General features: G+C 42.9%; 1 protein-coding gene across 1 annotated transcript in view; it reads left to right on the forward strand.

Annotated features, from left to right (window-relative positions):
• The window catches only part of esrrga (estrogen-related receptor gamma a), a 205,803-nt gene that overhangs the window by 36,332 nt on the left and 150,042 nt on the right, over positions 1-19,429 (forward strand). The window contains exons 2-3 of the mRNA XM_084059566.1: positions 4,368-4,492; positions 6,949-7,007. The gene's annotated coding sequence lies outside the window, so the exon portion shown is untranslated. The remainder of the gene's footprint in view (positions 1-4,367; positions 4,493-6,948; positions 7,008-19,429) is intronic.

Below are 19,429 nucleotides of genomic sequence, written 5' to 3' on the forward strand. Positions count from 1 at the left end.
AAGGGACACAGGTAGACAGATAGATACAGAGATCTCTATATATGGGCACAAAAGGACATCAATTAATATTTAAATAATACATTATACATTAATATCAATTAAGAAATAAAACATAGCGCTTATCAAAGATAAGCATGTGATTCCAGATGAAGCCGTTTGGTTTGATATATGACTTGTGTGTGTGTGTGCGCTTTGAAAACTGTGGGTGTAACGTGGGTTAGCATAATAATTTATACTACTGTATATAAAGCTGAGCAAGAACAATACTGTAACCACAGTAATAACGTTATATGAGTATGTTATATTGTTGAATATTTTTAGATGTTGTACAGTCCCATGCTGTGAGGGTAAATAGAAATATGTTTTTTCTGTGCTGTACTATTACTGTGTGTGTGTGTGTGTGTGTGTGTGTGTGTGTGTGTGTGTGTGTGTGTGTGTGTGTGTGTGTGTGTGTGTGTGTGTGTGTGTGTGTGTGTGTGTGTGTGTGTGTGTGTGTGTGTGTGTGTGTGTGTGTGTGCGTACGTGCCCTGGTTTGTCGCTGAGAGACAGAGAGAGATTGTTGAGTCAAGAGTCTCTAATCCTTGTCATCAGAGACTTCCGTACTCTCTCTCTCTCTCTCTCTCTCTCTCTCTCTCTCTCTCTCTCTCTCTCTCTCTCTCTCTCTCTCTCTCTCTCTCTCTCTCTCTCTCTCTCTCTCTTACTCACACACACACACACACACACACACACACACACACACACACACACACACACACACACACACACACACACACACACACACACACAATTCATAATGGTTCACTGGGCAGACTGATAAAAACGTGTGTGTGTGTGTGTGTGTGTGTGTGTGTGTGTGTGTGTGTGTGTGTGTGTGTGTGTGTGTGTGTGTGTGTGTGTGTGTGTGTGTGTGTGTGTGTGTGTGTGTGTGTGTGTGTGTGTGTGTGTGTGTGTGTGTGTGTGATGAGGGGATATGCAGTCCTCCCATGACACAGGTAATCCTGTTCAGTGGCAGGCCTGCATTTCCCAGCTGGTGTGTTTGTGTGTGTGCATGTGTCTGTCTGTCTGTCTGTCTGTCTATCTGTCTGTCTGCCAGTTTGTCTTTTCCAGATATAAACCATTTTTTTGCCTCGCATCATTTGCGTCTTTCATCTCCCGGACCGTCCTGGTGCAAATGTGTGTCTATGCACGTCTTTGCATGGACTTTTATGTAATCATGCCGTGAGAAGATTCGCTGAGAAATTAAAGGAAAAACTTGAATAAATTATAAAAAACGAATATATCCGCCAAGCTGGGTTTGTGTACAGTAACCAAGGCTGTGTAAGTCATGGGTGAACATTTGTGGTGCCACCTGACATGGAAGTGCTTTTGAAGGTGCACTCTATGGATGCCGTTCAAACTTGCGATTCTAATTTGAGGCCAGGGTAAGAAATAGGCCTCTCCTACTCATTTTGGAAGCTGATTGCAGGCGAACAGTGTGAAATATCAACTGTGTTTGATTCTCACTGTCATCATTTGTACCTAATTTGGTGAAGAAATCATGTTTTTGCAACAAACAGTGACATTTTTGGCGCGCCCTATGGGTGTAAGTGAAATCTCTGCTGGCTCTGCATTCTGAACTAATTACCAAATCAATACTGTAGTAGGCTATAATGCTGGAGCTTTACAGAGGGAAACATACATAGAGTTCTCAAATTCTGCCCAAACCCGACCCGACCTGACGTCTTCTGGCCGAGCCAGGCCCAAAATCTATGCTAATTAGTCGGGCCGGGCTGAGCCTTGGGTTCTATCTATCTATTACCCCCCAAAACACATTTTCAACTGCCCCTAGCGGCCTAACGGTAAGGCTGACGGAAATGACAGTGGATGTGTTGGATGCAGTTCAAAGTGCACTTTACTCGGGTGTCTAGTTTGTAGCCGTCGACCTTCCTAGCCCGTGTTATTAAAGAACAATCGGAAACAATTGCCAAAACTCAATTGAAAATCGGCGAATCGAAAACCGCCGAATCAAAAATCGGCGAAAGTGGACGTTTTCAAGATATTTTGGCCATTATCTCAGTTCAAAGCTTGTTGGATGCGTGACTTTGAGGACATTAAGCACTTAATTACACCTTTTCGGATTTTTCAGGCCTAAAAGTATGGTAATTGTTCAGGCCCAGTAGGGCCCAGTTAGGTCCGGGCCTTAATTTTCAGGCCCGTTGAGAACTCTAAAACATACATGGCTTCAATCTGTAGAATGACTACATTACGGTACTGTATCTATGCTGCTCATGTTTCAACACACCCCGCTTATGTTGTTGACTTCACCCAACTACACATGAGATTTACCAAGTGGTAAGCACAACATTCTGTAAGGGCCTCTGGAGTGAGTGTGTGTGTGTGTGTGTGTGTGTGTGTGTGTGTGTGTGTGTGTGTGTGTGTGTGTGTGTGTGTGTGTGTGTGTGTGTGTGTGTGTGTGTGTGTGTGTGTGTTGAGCAAAGCAGCGGGGGGCTAATGGAAAGGCTTTGTTGGTTTAAAGGAATTACAGCGTTCTTCGCCAAAATAAAGTCATAATCTGCTTCACTGGCACTGGTACCAACACACACACACACACACACACACACACACACACACACACACACACACACACACACACACACACACACACACACACACACACACACACACACACACACACACACACACACACACACATAGACTACAGCTGTGATTAGCCAAACAGACACCATGACTAGATGGTACTCTCTTGTGAGAACTGAGAGAGAGATAGAGAGAGAGAGAGAGAGAGAAAGAGAGAGAGACACAGAGAGAGAAACATAAGTAGAGAAAACAGAAATAGAGTCAGAGAGATGACAGACAGACAGACAGACAGACAGACAGACAGACAGACAGACAGACAGACAGGGTAGACAGACAGACAGACAGACAGACAGACAGACAGGGTAAACAGTGAACGAGAGAGAGAGAGAGAGAGAGAGAGAGAGAGAGAGAGAGAGAGAGAGAGAGAGAGAGAGAGAGAGAGAGAGAGAGAGAGAGAGAGAGAGAGAGAGAGAGAGAGAGAGAGAGGCTGCAGGGTTATCAGCGATTAACAGTTCCATAATGTTGGGTTGGACTTTAAAGACACAACTGCTTTTGTTTACAGGCCTAGAGTGTAACACACACACACACACACACACACACACATTCTGCGCGCGCAGAATTGAACACACACAAGCACTTACACACGGACGCACACAAGCACACGCCTGCATGCACACACAGACAGCCCTACTTACTTTGATGGTGAGACAGGGATGGAGGGCTGAGAAGAGAGGAAGGATCTCTAGGAGGAAGGAAGATAAGCAAAATTGAAAAGAAAATGGTAGAAACATCTAAAGAATGTTGTTTTTCTTCACATCTAAGCGGAATATGTTGACGGTTCAGACAATACTGTAGTGAATTATCAGTGTATTTAATAGATGGGACATGAACTAACGGATGAACTGATGGACGATAGAGGATAGAGGGATGAACTAGTGAATGGATCATGCTGGATGGATAGCTGATTTATATTACGTGAGCGTGTGCTGTGCCATCATTATTTGCACTACAGTGTCAATGAAGTGTAGGGCAGGTCACAGGACAATGCACAATTCAAGACATGTTATCGATTATTGTTTTTATTTCATAACCGCAACAATATAAAACAGAGATATACTGTATTTATTTTGTAAGAAACGATATGGAAAGGATATCTGTGAAACAAGGACATATTTTAAGTTTTTTGTGGGCCAATGGAACAAACATGACACATACATTCTTAGTCTTACGTTTTCCAATATTGTAAAAATGTGTCGAATAAATACAAAGTTTCAACATTTCTATCAATTTGCGTCATAGCCTGCGAAACATTTATTGGCGAGGCACAAGACGGGTGGCTGATGTAAACAAACCGGTGTGATTCCAAATGCAAAAAATAAAGATAACTGAGGTTTGTGGACAGAGTTGTTTGCTTTCATTGCCAATGCTGCTGGATTACTTATTTTTGTCCAAAATGTCTATTTTGACATTTAAGGTTGCTGACCCCTGACATACAGTAGTTCTATAATCCTGCACCAGCTGTTTCTAATTTGTAATCACCCCCCATGTGTATATCAGTGTTCTCCAGTCAGTCTTTTTTGGATCATTATATGTGCTTTATGTTTCAAAGCAGTCTTTGTTCACCTGTCTCACCTGGTCTCGCTGTTTTGCATTGGGGTCTGCACCACACCAGCATTTTAAAAGCATCCTTTACTTTCTGATTTCATTTTCTGTCCTTTGCTTTAGACTAGAGCACACCTACAATAGAAATAACACAGGCTTGAATTGTGCATTGTGTCACGTTGCTGTAGATCAGAGCAAGGAGGATGTCAAACCAGCATCATTAGTGGAACCAAACACGATGTCAACTGATTTAGAACACACAACCTTGCAGGATGCTGGATTCTGTTTACTCCACAGTCTACTGTCCTATACGGTGAGTTCACTATTATGTATATCCATGCACGCACGTGCACACACACACACTCACACGCACACGCACAATTTTTTTTTTACGACAGCAATTTTATAAATACATTTTATTAGCCAGTTTTAACCCTAACGCCTGATTTATACTTGCATGCTGGTGTCGTGCACCGAAAATATCTGATCTACAAGCTCACAGCACGTTGCAAGGCGACACTTTGTGAGTTTGTAGATGGGCTATTTTCTATGCACGACACACAACACCAGCATGCAACTGCAAACCTCCCTAAACTTAGTAGGCCTGGGCATATGGATCTTTTTGTAAACACTTTTTAAACACTTTTTTTTTTTTGTGTATTTGGGCCTCTCAGCCAACCGAATATGGCGTTTTTGACTGCTAAAACTGATGTTTTTGTAAACGGACAAATCCGATTCAGTGGACCATGTGTAGACATGGAAACCGGAGAGTTTGAGAAACGATTACGTCACAGCTCAATTTGCTCATGGCCATTGTTGGCTTGCGCCTGGAAACCCCTTCACCGCGAGCAAAGGCGTCTGCTCCACCCAATATTACTAGTCCATCTATGGATGCTACAGAATAACTGTGGATATAAACCTACCAATATACGCACCCATGCGTTTTCACGCAGCCACTGCTTTTGTGGAATGCCCTCCCTTCAGCCCTGAAATCCCTAAATTATCTTGCAAGATTTAAGAATGACCTCCAATCATGGCTCCATCTTCACACTAACTGGTCATACAGTAGTTAGATCCCTACCCCGGATAGCCCACTCTGCATTGGATTCTTCTCTTAGGGTACCTGTTGTCCTATATGTATTGCTCCCAATTTTATATGTAAGGATAAATGTATCTATGTTTCATGGTTGTTTGTGCAGTATGTTGCATGTTGTTCTATGTCTCAAGGTGGACCACAATGGAAACAAGCGAAGTCTTTTTTTGTGTATAATCCACGTTGGTGTTTTGTCCTAATTAATGTCATTGTTGTTATTTTCTTTAAACTACCAATAAAGTATACTATCTATGTATCTATGACCAAATGCATTTGCACGTCACACCAAAAGGTCTGTACTGTATATGTGGCGTGTGCACATCCAAGTGACTGTAGCTCAAAGCACACCCTGTACTGTACACTGTAGCTATAGAAACCTCACTGCTCTGCTGTTGGTCGCTAGATCCACGCCACCAGCACATCAGACAATAGCATTTTCATCCAGATTTTTTTTTTACTCGTTTCCGAACATTGTATTAACCCATTAAGGAATCCATCAGTGTCTTTTTTAGATTTCTTTCGCTATTCAAGAATAGCAGATATACAAGCTCATAGCACGGCACTATATATTTTTTTTAAATCGTGAACATTTTTAACTCAAATCTTTGCTTCTGGGGGGTTCTGAATATTTTCCTAGTAAGCCTAACTCAAAAAATATTTCTAAACCATAAAACAACCATTTCTGTTTTGAGGACCAGGACAATTGTCCTCAAAATGTGTATTTCTGAAATTCTACTATTTGGCCTCCACAAGTATAGCAATACAAGTAAGTGTACACAATAGATCTGCATTATGTATGGTATTTTTTTTATCATCATTGCGAAAACAATTCACAGAGGACCAGACCTATTTCACAAAAGAGACATACTTCCATTCCTGGCCATGCACACGGAGAACATACAGTATGCCAGATTTTCAGTGCTCTGGTTCTTAATTCTTTACGAGTGTAAACATGTGACAAACATTGTCAGCTTCTTTATTCTAAGTGCTGCAAGTCAGTTGGTCTCTGTTTTTGGATGGTGTCTCTATCGAGTGATAACAGCTCAGCGCAGAGACACATTACATTATGTTCTATCACATCATACTGTATCTCCATCGCAATATCCAACAAGTTTATCACATTCATATTTCCTCCATATCATCCAACCCAACACACACAACAACGCACGCACGCACACACACACACACCCACACACACACGACTATAAGCCCTGCAAGCTGCCTTGACGTCACATAGACATTTCCAACCTCATGCAAAAACAAACAGTCGCACACACTCTTGTGGTGTCACCCAACACACACACAAAAAGGATACTGTGCAGCAAAATGCTCCATTAAAATACAACAGGGAAAGGAAAGGAGAGAGAGAGAGAGAGAGAGAGACAGAGAAGGGGTGGGGGGGTGGGGGGAGGTGTTTGAGATCTGAGAGGAGGTGAGGAGAGGAGAACAATGACTTTAAGTCTTGACAAACACTTAAGCAGCCCTTCAGAGCAGAGCTGTCTGCCTGCATACCAACCAAGCACTCCGTCAGTCCCTATCCACCTCACCGCCTTTTGATGTTCTATTCACACAGATGGAGAGATGGAGGGGGTGAAGGGAAGGGAGGGAGTCAGGCAGTTAAGGCCTCATATTATTTTACCAGTATGTCTGTCTTTTTTCCCCCATCCCTGCTTTAGATCCCAAGAAAGAAGCAATATTTGACATAATATGCCTACTTGTGAGGACTCGCATCACGGTAAGGAATTCTCTCTCTCTCTCTCTCTCTCTCTCTCTCTCTCTCTTTCTCTCTCTCACTCTCTGGCATTGCCAAAGCCGGTATATGAAATGCATTTGAAACAGTGTATCAAAGACTGTTTTTTTTTGCCTCAGACAGTTTTGCTCTGTCTGAGGCACATTCATTTTGCATTGATGATATACTCTGTCTTTTGGGAGCCATTTCTTCCTCTGGCTTGCCCTTTTCAATGGCCAGTTTGTGGTCACTGAGTCTGTACTTGGTGGGGTGCTCCTTCCATTCCGACATCTCGCCACTCCGACTAGTGGCTTCCGCGTGCGGTTAGGGTTAGGGTTAGGGTTAGGTATAGGGTTCGTTAACGTCGGAAAGGCAACATGTCGGAAAGGCGAAATGCACCCGTACTTGGTCAGTGTCTTCCTCAAGTTTGTTTACAGCCAAATAACATTTCAATTTGGTTTGAGACTTTGTGGTAGCTTTGCAATAAATTAAATCATTTGCTTTTTGTTTGCTTATAATTTGGTTGGGCAAGATTGTATGAGTGCTGTCTTGTAGCTTGTGTGATAGGTGTGTGATATTGATGTTAGCTCTGTAGGACTAACTGGCTGAGTGGACCCTTCCTGTTGATCTCTTGGCAGGTGAGGGCTTTGTTTTCAAATAGGTGTACAATTAATTTGATGGCTTCTTTCTGAATATGTATTAGTAATGGATGCTGGCCTAATTATGCCCTACATGCATGGCTAGAGGTCTTTCTCTGTACTCTAAGAATGTTTTTATAGAATTCAACATTTCAACATTCAAGATCTCTATTGGGTGGTTGTACCATTTTGTTGTGGACCCCACAGCTCACTGCCATATAATGCAATTTGTGTTACGTCATAGTTACGTATTGAGCCAGGTCCTGATTGGATTTAAATTTGAATTCATTTTTTGTTTGTTTTTATGGCATAGAATGCCCTTCTCTCTTTCTCCTTCAGTTTATTTACTGCCAAGCTCAAGTTAATGGTAGAGCTTACTTTTATACCCAAATATGGGTGTTGTCTAGACCTTGGGTGCCTAATGTGAAGCTCGTTAGAGCTGGTCATTAAGGTTCACTTTCAGAGTTTAGGTCTGACAGAACTGCAGCAGGATGTCTAGATTCTTTGGTAGACCCTCTTTAGTGGCTGATAGCAGAACTACATCATCTGCATACATCAAACATTTAAAGGATCTACACCATGAATTTAAAAAATAATAATAATATTTAATATCATATTGTTTATGTCCCTCAAACGTTTTTCAAAAGGTTTGAGCCTAAATCAAGCCTCAGATATACTCATTCCAACTAACTTCTCTCTGGCTTATAAAGCACTTTTACCTGCAATACCACATTGTCCTGTTTGGCACGGGCGATATTGAGCCGGTTTGTATGCATGTTATCTCCTGGTTCTGTGTTGAAAAGGGGGATAGAAGAGAGGTAGGGGAGACCAAAAACACACAAAAAAGAAGAAAAAGTTAAAATTCATGGTGTAGTCCCTTTGATATCTGTCATGCAAAGCGAGACGACGTCCAATAGAATAGAAAGTTATAATATGTTATTTGTATCCCAGGCAGACTCCACAACCCTGGGAGAAGAAATGTGTTCTTTCATTGAATTTTGACAGTACATCTATTTTTTGTGTAGGCCTACATAGATTTGATAATGTCTTCCCTCCAATACCACTTTGTAGATGCTTGAAGTAGAGACCATTCTGCCCATTTTAATCACTTTATATATTTCTTTTAACATCAAAAATCAACTAAATAAATGAAGGCATTTAAGGTCTTTCTCTACAAACATGGAGGTCATTGTATAATTTAACCAGCAGAGAGAGAGAGAGAGAGAGAGAGAGAGAGAGAGAGAGAGAGAGAGAGAGAGAGAGAGAGAGAGAGCAGACTAGTGTTATTGGAGCTTCTTAAAGCAGGCTTGTGTTTAGAAATGTTTAGCTATAATGACTGCAGAGCACTTTAACCCGACACACACACACACACACACACACACACACACACACACACACACACACACACACACACACCTCTGCAGGTTGATAAGTGTGTTAGGTGGCAGGGAGAAATTATTAATTATCAGGCTAATGGGCACCAGGCTGAGTTCTGCTCCATTAAACCCTAACTGTTTGTGTGTGTGTGTGTGTGTGTGTGTGTGTGTGTGTGTGTGTGTGTGTGTGTGTGTGTGTGTGTGTGTGTGTGTGTGTGTGTGTGTGTGTGTGTGTGTGTGTGTGTGTGTGTGTGTGTGTGTGTGTGTGTGTGTGTGTGTAGGGAGGGAGGGAGCGGGAGAGAGAAGAGAGGGGGGAGTGAGAGAGAGTGTGGGGTTGTTTACTTCTTGGATTAATACACAAACTCACACACATACATTCACACTCATGCAATGAAGGGAGGTTGTTTACCTCCCAAAGTAGCACAACATGCCACACAAACTCAACCATGCGTGTGTGCACACACACACACCCACACCCACACCCACACACACCCACACACACACACACACACACACACACACACACACACACACACACACACACACACACACACACACACACACACACACACACACACACACACACATACATAATGCTCATGGCCACGGTGCATGTGTGGTGATAACGGCTCCTGTGAATCAAGTCGGCTGTTAAGGTATAGACATTTTTGAGTTTATTTGAAAAGACAATGTTCCGAGCACGCCGGTAGCTGACTAGATAATGAAATCACTGTTTCCATTCTGACTGGATGTCTATATTGCATGTTGTTCCCTCACTGTAGATAAGTCACCAAAGACTGTAAAATCCTCATTGTTAATTTAAACTCTAATACAGTAGCTTCCTCAAATACTGTAGCTTCCTATCTCTAATTCCCCTGTCTAAAACAAACTACCTAAGAAATTTATTTTAAAAGACAATATTCATTTAAAAGGGAAATATATTTTATTAAAGATTAGATAATGGTCTAATTAGGTAATAGCCCTTTACATGCCTTCCTAAGGGAAGTAATTTACTTTGCTGGCTTTGCTGAGTATTTATAGTATTATGGAGGGTTATTCCTCGTTTCCACTGAACTCTGTGTGATTGGTTACCCTGAAAGCGCTCTATAAATAAAATGTTTTTAACACAGTCAAGCACCTGAATTGAATGAAATAGCATCTTCTGCTGTTTCCTGGCACACGATGCATGCATACAGTCTCTCCGAAATCCGTTAAAAAAAGTTTAATTTATTTTTACTTACCCAAGGCAAATTACGAAGGAAAACAGAAGAAGAAGTTTAACAAGTACATTGGAGACTAGCTCTGGTCCATAGCAGGTCCAAAACATTTTTTTTAGCAGCCACGGTCACTACCGTCACTGCAGGTCTATTGCTGAGTCCTGCATTACCCAGAATTCCATTTGTTTTCACCGGAAGGCAGAAGCGTTTCAAAAAGCTTCTTTTAATTGTTTTATACTATCTACGGATCGTTTCTCTTAGCCAGTAGTGGAGCTTTAGTTACCGTGAGCTGTGCTTTCTTTTGCTGTTGTTTTTCCATCTTCAAATCCTATAATAACATAAACACAGCGTGAGATTCCTTTTTGTTAATAGCGCGCTAGTTCCTGGCCAAACAGGAAACCGGTGCATTTCCGTTTCCGTTTCCGGCCGGATGGCGTCATTTTCGCGGGAAGGGTGCCCCACCACCGTTTCAATAGAAAATATGTTTATAAAAGGCTTTCGGGGGTGAAATTCATGGAGTGGGTGTTGTGAAACATTTGCCACTCACAAAAGATATACAATTTAACTTTAGTTTTTTTGAAAAAGTTACCTAGTATAACTTTAAGGAGAACTCCTTCAGGCTAATGGACCAGAGCTAATTGGAGACCACAGAGTTTCTTATAGAAATTAATGGAATAAACTGAATTGCGAATATCACACAGAGCTCAGTGGTAAGGAGGCATAAACTAAATGAACACCCCTGAACACTGAATCAGACTTGCATACTAACCCAAATTTTGTTTGAATGCATTATTGAAAATTTGTGTGGCTGTGTAACACATTCAACTGGAAACAGTTGAGTCATTTGGAATCATCCAGATGCAGTAACCGTTTGAAAATTCAGTTGCATTAAGTTAATATAGTTGAATTCCGCTGGAATGTGTGTGTGTGTGTGTGTGTGTGTGTGTGTGTGTGTGTGTGTCTGTCTGTCTGTCTGTCTGTCTGTCTGTCTGTCTGTCTGTCTGTCTGTCTGTCTGTCTGTCTGTCTGTCTGTCTGTCTGTCTGTCTGTCTGTCTGTCTGTCGTGTGTTGTTTCGTGTGCACGTGCGTGCGTGCGTGTGTGTGTGTGTGTGTGTGTGTCTATGAATAGAGCTGGTCGTAACATAAGCAGGGTCAAGCTCCGTGGTTTTTTCCCATTGATTACCTGGATGGCCAATGCATGATCAACACACACACACACACACACACACACACACACACACACACACACACACACACACACACACACACACACACACACACACACACACACACACACACACACACACACACACACACACACACACAGCACTAATTGGGGTTGACCCCAGGAAGAAACAACAACCAACCAACAGTCAACCCCAGAGAGAGAGAAAGAGAGAGAATCGGAGTGAAAGACTAATTCTGATAGATACTAGAGACAGACAGACAGACAGACAGACAGACAGACAGACAGACACACAGACGCACAGAGAGAGAGAAAGGTTGAAGGGAGAGAATGGAAGAGAAAGTGAGAATTAAATGAAAATAACTGAAACAAAGTTAATGTATGAATAATAAGTACTACTGATCAGTTCAACAACATGCTTTTACACCTTTCATGCTGTGTGTCTGTGTACACGCATACGGCTTTGAATGTCTGTTTGCGCAACTCTGCATGCACGCGCAGTCGCGCACGTGTGTTAGCGTCTGAGGCTGTGTGTGTGGTCAGAGGCCCCTGAGAGGTGTCCTGTTGCTGTCAATGTGTCCCCGTGTGTGTGTGTGTGTGTGTGTGTGTGTGTGTGTGTGTGTGTGTGTGTGTGTGTGTGTGTGTGTGTGTGTGTGTGTGTGTGTGTGTGTGTGTGTGTGTGTGTGTGTGTGTGTGTGTGTGTGTGTGTGTGTGTGTGTGTGTGTGTGTGTGTGTGTGTGTGTGTGTGTGTGTGTGTGTGTGTATGTAAGAGAATGTGTGGGCTGCTAGAATTACCCAGAATGCTTTAGCCATTGACTGGCTGGCTAATGGCGGTCTCTGTTTTCCTCTGATAGCCATTGACGAGCTTCACCATCAATACCCTGTTTTTACAGCTATTCTAGAACTCTGTGTGTGTGTGTGTGTGTGTGTGTGTGTGTGTGTGTGTGTGTGTGTGTGTGTGTGTGTGTGTGTGTGTGTGTGTGTGTGTGTGTGTGTGTGTGTGTGTGTGTGTGTGTGTGTGTGTGTGTGTGTGTGTGTGTGTGCGCGTGTGTGTGTGTGTGTGTGTGTGTGTGTGTGTGTGTGTGTGTTCCACTTCAGACCTTTTGAACTGTCTGTTTTGGATGTGATGATGTTTCTGATTACTTCAGTCTCCAAGTTAGGAACCCATTCTCCTCTCCTCTCTTCTCCTCTTCTGCCTCTCATCTTCTCTCGTCTCAACTCTTTAACTCACACTTTGGGTTTTTCTACCTCTCCATCTCATCCCCCCTCCTCTCTATTTGGGAGGGATTCAGAAAGACGATCACCACTCCACCCAGGAGACCACTCATCTCTTCCTTCACCCCCCCCCCCCACCTCTCTCCCTCCCTCTATCATCCATCCATCCATCTGTCCATCCACCCATCCATCCCTCCATCCATCGATCGCCACTATTCCTGGACTCCTGTTATCCCACCCCTGCTTCAGCTCGGGTTTCCCCTCCCTTCCCAACACTCTTAAGCTGTGTGTGTGTGTGAGTGAGGAAAACTCCATCTCTGTGAGTGAGCCCCCCCCCCCCCTCTCTCTCTCTGTCTGTTTGTCTCTCTCTCTCTCTCTCTCTCTCTCTCTCTCTTTCTATTTCCCCCACTGATATTAAAATATCTGAGAGATTGCATTTTTATTCCCTTCCTTAACCACATGAACCCGTCCCTGGTGTCCCTATTCTGGGGGCGAACATACAGTGAAAATAGTAGATCTACAAGCTCACAATGCGTTGCAATAATAACTAGAAAAAGTGCTCCTCGGAGCACAGGTCTCCGCCAGGTCACGTTGTTATTGTGGCCTCCTGGTGGCGCTATAATAGGACAATGTGAAAAGGGTGGCATTTCTTCCTCGGCCTAGTGGGAATGAGCGTGCATTCATGATTTGAGGCATTTTGTTGCAAAAATGTGTTTTGCTAAATTAGACCTGCTGGTGGCGCTATAACAGGCCAATGTGAAAAGGGGGCATTTCTTCCTTGGCCTAGTGGGAATGTGTGTGCAAATTTTCGCGGAAATCACACGCTGCGTTCATGATTTGAGACATTTTGTTCAAAACGGACCAATCCTGCCAACTTTGGAAGCCAACCATAGCTAATCTGAGTTCCCAGAAGTTCTCGCCAGCTCTCATAGCCAATCAGGATGGAATATGAAATATCGGACAGATCCGTCTTGATCACATGACTATAGAGATACTGTGTACCAATTTGCGTGATATTTGGATAAAATATGTAGGAGTAATATCCAAAAATGTGTTTTGCACAAATCGGCCTCCTGGTGGCGCTATAACAGGCCCATGTGAAAAATTTGGGGCAGAGGTTCTGCTGTGGCATCGAGGGAGTGTGTGTGTGCAGTTTCACAGCGACCGGGTCAACGGTGGCGGAGATTAGCTGGTAACAGACAGAAGGACGGACACACACACACACACACGGACGGACGGACGGAGGGTAAAACATACTCTCTCGCCATGCCTTTGGCCTGGCGGAGACAATAATAATAATTTGGTCCCGACTCCTTTCAGGTTATTAGTCACTATGTGTTGGCACATGTGTCCTCTGCATTTAACCCATTAAGACCTGAGGCCGATTCTACAAATGCCTAAATCAGTAGTTGGTAAAGTACCTGCTCACCAGCGCAGAGTCTATAGGTGTTTGAATCCACCGTGGTGCATCCGGCTTTGTAAAGCGTCTATGCTAGGGGTCTTCAACCAGTGGTCCGGTGGACCACTGACGGGGACCACCAGTGGTCTTTGAGGGGGTTAGGTGGTCCCCAGCTAAATGATGGAGAGTTGGTAACCAAATGGACCCTGATAGATCTCTGACTCTCAAGAGTGATATATTCTATTCTACGTTTTGGGTCTGAGAGTGTAAATCTCATCAAACGGTGGTCTGTGGCTCAAATGCCGAATAAATAATTTACCTTGATATGAAAAGGGTTGAAAAACACTGGTCTATGCAAACACAATTGCCCTATGTTCTGGGGAGTGAAGCCGGGCGGGGGGAGGGGGGGGGGGTTATATTTGTCACCGCACGTACACCTACGGGCACCTGTCAGCAGTGTTGGGAAGGAGGAGTGGGACGGAGGCGCTGTGTCTTGGTGTGGGCTCCTCACTGGCAGCTGAGCCAGCAGGGTACAGCAGAATTAGTTGGCATAAAGACTAAATTGGGGAGAAAAGGAGGTAAAAAATAATTGGCTGCTCTAAATTTAGAAAAGAAAGAAAGATGTCAGGTCACAGTCATGCTTGATTGGTGACGATCATAAAAAACAAACTATGAGAGAAATCCATCACTGTGCACTCTGTTCATACTCTCCAATTCTGCATTGGAGCGAGAGTTTCAACAATTTCAGAGAATGCTCCTGAATCGCCACGCTGGGAGTGTTCATTTGACAAAAGAATAAGAAAGAGTTTGGTAGAGCTCAATGTGAAAGAAGAGTTTGGTGAAGAGTTTGATAGAGCTCAATGTGAAAGAAGAGTTTGGTGAAGAGTTTGATAGAGCTCAATGTGAAAGAAGAGTTTGGTGAAGAGTTTGATAGAGCTCAATGTGAAAGAAGAGTTTGGTGAAGAGTTTGATAGAGCTCAATGTGAAAGAAGAAACTGTGTGGTAGAGCTCAATGTGAAAGAAGAGTTTGGTGAAGAGTTTGATAGAGCTCAATGTGAAAGAAGAAACTGTGTGGTAGAGCTCAATGTGAAAGAAGAGTTTGGTGAAGAGTTTGATAGAGCTCAATTTGAAAGAAGAAACTGTCTGGTAGAGCTCAATGTGAAAGAAGAGTTTGGTGAAGAGTTTGGTAGAGCTCAATGTGAAAGAAGAAACTGTTTGGTAGAGCTCAATTTGAAAGAAGAGTTTGGTGAAGAGTTTGGTAGAGCTCAATGTGAAAGAAGAGTTTGGTAGAGCTCAATGTGAAAGAAGAGTTTGGTAGAGCTCAATGTGAAAGGCAAACAAACATAGGAGCACAGTTAGAAGGTGGTGAGAGTTGCAGAAGTGTGTGAGGTTGAAGACAGACAAGGAGTTCACATTGTTTTACTGGACATGACAAACTTTGATAAATGCACACATTTTCAAGACTGGAGACACACACACTCATGTATTATTGATAACCTATTGGAAATAGCCAGTCCTGAGAGAAGTCTGGAAGATCAATCGACTGATTTCACTGATGGTGGAAAAAGCCATTAATTAATTCATTAATTCATCCATTCATTCATATCACAGTATATGATTGATTTTAGCTTGCTTTCTTTCTCTCTTGTTCTCTTTCTGTGCGTCTCTATAAATGAGGCGTGTTTTCAGTTGTCGGTCGTCAGGTTAATACATTCTGAACGGAGATGAATAAATCAACAGGAGGCGAACATTCCTTCTCCCCCATCTTCTCCTCTCCTCTCCTTTTCTTCTGCTGAAGAAAGGGGATGAGGTCTTGTGAGGATTGTTGTCTCTCACTTAAGGAAAAAGAGGGAAGGAAGGAGAAAGAGAGAGAGGAGGACTGGAGAGGGAACAGAAAAGGATGGACAGATGAGGAGGAGAGGAGTAGGGGGCCAGATAAACTGTCTTTTTGTAGTGTGTGTGTGTGTGTGTGTGTGTGTGTGTGTGTGTGTGTGTGTGTGTGTGTGTGTGTGTGTGTGTGTGGGGGTGTGGTGTGGTGTGGTGTGGTGTGGTGTGGTGTGGTGTGGTGTGTGTGTGTGTGTGTGTGTGTGTGTGTGTGTGTGTGTGTATGTGTGCGTGTTAATAGGGAGTGTCAACCCATGGTTTGAGGTCGCTGGGTCTAATTGTCTTTCATGTGAGAGGAGAGACAGCTAGTGACTGTAGATGGTTAATCGAGAGAGAGAGAGAGAGAGAGAGAGAGAGACAGACAGAGAGAGAGGGGGAGGGAGTAGCTAGCTCTTGCATATCAATCTACTTTTTTATTGTAAGTTTCATGTCATTGGGGTATTTTTTCTCCCCCTCAACATCGTGTGAAGAGATGAGTGGTGGAGAGAGAGATAAGATGAGTAGAGAGAGAGTCTGGAGCAACCTCAAGACACACACACACACACACACACACACACACACACACACACACACACACACACACACACACACACACACACACACACACACACACACACACACACACACACACACACACACACACACAATGCATGACTGTTGCTGTAATAGACTGTCCTGTCCGGTTCTCTGCTGCCTGGCTTGTTAATGTGCGCAGTGAGGAGGATCTGTTTAAGAAACTGTAATTGATGTTAAGTGAAAAAGAAAGAAATGTCTGCTGGTAATTCTTACTGGCACACTTTAAACTGGGCCTCTTGCAGAGAGAGGCTAGAGAGACTTATGAAGCATCGTGTTATTTAGTTCGCTGTACACCCCTGCGAGGTGCAGATGAGCCAGGCCACAATTCTTGTGGTGATGATTTGGACAAACTTGTTCATGTAACATGCTCATATATGCTGCCTTTTGTAGGTAAATGATCATTCCTTGTAATCGAGATTTACCATAACAACAAACCATGAGTGACCAAATCCGTTCCAGCATACAGAAAAATAAACTCATTTTTAAACATGGGGTAGACTCTGATCTGCATATATGCTGTAGCTAGCCTGGTAAACCCTCCCTCTGGAAATCTCATTTCCATTTGATTTCAGGAGTGAGTCTGGCCTGAACGCCCATTGTGGGGGTTTCTAGCACATATACAACTAACCGAGCCTATCAGCGTCGTCGCTCATCGTTCTGTGATTGACAGCGACAGTTGGCCAATCAGGTGGCGAGTTCGAGTGAGACCGAATGGGACCGAGTGCAGCCGACAAAAATGGAACGATCCGCCATTGTTTTCTGCACTTTTTACTTTCGGTTTTAAAACGCTCTCAAACTTCTTTTTTGAGGCACGTAATTTACTTTTAAGATATCGTTTGGATAGAATTTAGTTGTTTAACTTCATATGGTAAATTAATCATGACAGAGCCTATTTTTATTTTTTTATTTAGAGAACCGGCAGGGGCGGGTAGTGACACGCATGTATCCGAATAAGGCAACCTATTTTGGGCATGGCCGTCTCAAAAGTCCCGTTGCGTCACATAGTCTGGAGGTGGTAAAAATGAACTGCTGATTGGCTGAAGGGGAACAACGATCATTGGCTGAAGGGGTTGTCAGTCAACGGTATTACTCCCGCCCAACTATAGCCCACAGCCAATATTGCAGAATGGGCGATCATGCCAGACTCACTCCTGAAATCAAATGGAAATGAGATTTCCAGAGGGAGGGTTTACCAGGCTATGCTGTAGCTACCGAGGAGCTGAAAATAGACATTTTAAAAGCAAAACAGATAGCAAATGCTGATGATGTATGATGTTAATACAACTTAGCTTGTAGCTTGTAGATCTGCCATTTTCGCTTGACACCATTGTACACAAGTCCAAACGTCCACAGCCTTGACACATGCTCACGCGACATTTAACATTTTTAATTAATTAAGGGGCCAAGCACGTAGTGCCGTGGTCCCTTCTTGATCTTGGTGGTTTTATTATTCGTCCGCCGTTTTATGCATAATCGCCGCATTAGCCTAACCATGCAGTCGTTTTTTTACGAAACTGTAAACGGCAATATGGTAGAGGGCTATGTCAAATGGCGAAGACACAAAACCCACAACCATTGGCCAAAGGGTGGCGCTATAGCAATCAATTGAAAATGCTAACTTTGAACAGGTAGAACTCATGCCCTGTATGAGCTACGTCTCCTCATGCCGAACAACTTTGCAACTCTGTCTTTTGACATCTGACCTTTAGATCTCCCACCATTTTAAAGTATATAAAAAACTGTTAAAATATTCTATTTAAATTGTTTATGTCAATAAAAAAATTCGACATCATTTTTTGTACGTGAAAAGATTCATGAAAATTATTCTTCTGCCCCTAACTACATGAATGCAGAGTCACATTTTTATGAAACCTTGCAGTATGGTAGAGGGTCATTCCAAATACCAATCTTACTCCCATTGTTTGGCCTAAAGCCATGCAACTTGCTTATACATGTGCCTTGACTCATGAGGAACACATCTGTCTCTTTGACCAGTAAGCTCCACCCTTAGATTTCTGCTATTTTGAGCAGTTTGAAAAACACTTAAAGAGCTGGTGCCATGTTTTTGCACTTTTTGCCAATAGAGAAACAGCGCTTTAGTGACATAGTAAAAACATACCCTCCCCCTCATTATCATAACACAACAGGTGTGGGCATGAGGAGGAGGAGGGACTAGGACAGGTGGGTGGTGCTAAGGTGGTGGAGGAGGTGCTAAGGTGAGAACCAGGTATACTTTATGAACTGGAGGCGTGTCCACATAAAAACATAATTTAATTTTAACACTTTCTGTACACTTTTTTGAAAAAAATCTTCCTCCTAGTATAACCATAATACCTGATGATTATGTTTTGGGGGGGGGGTCACGGCACCCCGTCTTTAAATCCTTACACCGCCTGGGATTTTTCAGTGATTTGTGTGAAACGTTCTGCAAACAATATATAGAGTATAGACCATTATAAAAATCCCAGTTCAAGAGACGTTTTTAGGTGAAGAAATTAAGCCTCCAGGGGGCAATGAATAATGTATAATAAAGAGACTGCAATACCCAGAATCCCTCAGTATGCTGTTAACTCATTCACTGCCAAGTAAAACTTAATTAACGTTTTTTCCAATTACCAATTCTGCCACGGACGTAATAAACATATATATTTTTTAAATTTGATTTAATAAAGGATCACACTGTTCTTTATCACCCACAGTGACCATTTTCACTGTAACTCACCCTGATACGGAAATAACGTCAATCCAAGATTTCCGGCCGCTTCCTGTTTAACTCTTTCATTGAAACGGCTCTTTCTCAAGTTGCCTTTTGTTTCGCCATTTTACGCGAGGCGCATGTTTTAAAACTGCCGCTACGGGAGAAGGGAATGTCGCGGATGGAATATTCTTAATATTCTTTCTTTGGGCGACACACACGTACCCTGTCTGTTTACCAACA

Source organism: Gymnoscopelus microlampas, assembly GCF_963454915.1.
Source record: "Gymnoscopelus microlampas genome assembly, chromosome: 1".
NCBI classification, from domain to species: Eukaryota; Metazoa; Chordata; class Actinopteri; order Myctophiformes; family Myctophidae; genus Gymnoscopelus; species Gymnoscopelus microlampas.